This window comes from Mus caroli, chromosome 7, assembly GCF_900094665.2.
Source record: "Mus caroli chromosome 7, CAROLI_EIJ_v1.1, whole genome shotgun sequence".
Lineage (NCBI taxonomy): Eukaryota > Metazoa > Chordata > Mammalia > Rodentia > Muridae > Mus > Mus caroli.
The window spans coordinates 13,509,409-13,510,758 of record NC_034576.1 but is presented as its reverse complement, the minus strand read 5'-3'; the positions used below and the strand labels follow the sequence as shown (position 1 = coordinate 13,510,758).

Genomic DNA, 1,350 nt, shown 5'->3' with positions numbered 1-1,350 from the left:
AAAGGCCAATATTGGAGGGTCTGCAGAGACTGCCTGTCTGTGGGTGGGTTGCCCACAGCTCGAAAAGGAAAAGGCAGAAGTGGTGTCAGGAGCTTCATCTGCTGGGGGACTCTGGGCTTGTTGGCTCCGGGTCCCAGCTGCAGGTCCTAGGTCCTCAGACTGTGCCTTTAGCAATCTCAGAGCGGGGTGCAGGGACCTGGGGAGTGGGAGCAGCTTGAAGAGGAGCCCTGCGTTCCTTCTTGCCACTGGGCCAGAAAGTGCACTGGTCCAGGCAGGGTCTGCACTGTCACCACTGCTACTGCCATCGCCCCTGTGCTTACTGCTTCTTAGGGCAGAAAGCGAGGGCACTGTGCTGACCCACCTGTGTGCATGGGAGCAGCCGGGGAGGGCTTTGAGAGGCATGGGGAATCCATGGTTTGATTTATGGTGGTGAATTCTGAATGAGGTAAGGCTGTTGATCCAGGTGGGACCCAGGTCCGCTCTGAAAAACAATGGCTTTAACTTCAAAGATAAGAGTCAAACCAAAAGTCCCCTCCAGTGACCATTTTACATTAAAAGTCGGCCTTTCGGAGGCACAAAAAGTCTGCCAAGGTCCCTTCTTAATTTCTACTGAAAGATTATGGGCCCTTGATCTAACTTCAATCTAGTGGTCTAAGGTCAAACTCATGGGGGTCGTTACAGTCCGTCCAATATCACGGAAAACAGACACAAAACACACGCACACACACTGACAAATACCTGAAAACAGACACAAAAAACCAAACACATGCTGACAAATGCCTGTGTTCTCACAGACAGACAAAACCAACTCAGAAATGCAGAAGGTCAGGGAAGTGCACTCCCTGCCCCAGACAGACTCCTGGAGTCCTTCCCCTTGCTCAGGGCGTCCCCCAGAGTGAGCAGCAGCTTGTGATTCACACTCATCCTGAGGCAAAGGTCTCCATTTCTCCAGAAACGTAGAGGCTGCAAATTTCAGCACTGAACCTCGCCAGCTCACAGAAATATTTTGAGACAAAAAATTTTACCTCCAAGTGGGTCTTTGGAGATGTGGGTGGTCATGCCAATCCCAGGATGAGCCCCCAAATGAAAGACTCCCAGAGGAGCCCTTCACTCAGGCCTCAGGACAATAGGGGATGAGGCTTTATTCGGGAAAGCCAGAGCTCTGGGGACGACTCATATCCCACGCAGGGGTAGAGGAGTCGACCTCAAGAGGAAAGAAGTCCCAGTTTTTATCAAGAAATTGGTATGGGAGGGGTACAAGGAAAGAGTCTGCTGCAGGTGTAGCAACTCAGGATTGGCCAGGCTGTGGTTGCTGGGGAGATTTTCTGACTCTTTCTCAGCAACCAATAT

At 51.5% G+C, this 1,350-nt stretch overlaps 1 protein-coding gene across 1 annotated transcript in view; it reads left to right on the top strand.

The window, feature by feature from the left end:
• Positions 1–1,350, top strand: part of Sult2a1 (sulfotransferase family 2A member 1) — a 27,985-nt gene that overhangs the window by 4,043 nt on the left and 22,592 nt on the right. The gene's annotated exons all lie outside the window — the stretch shown is intronic.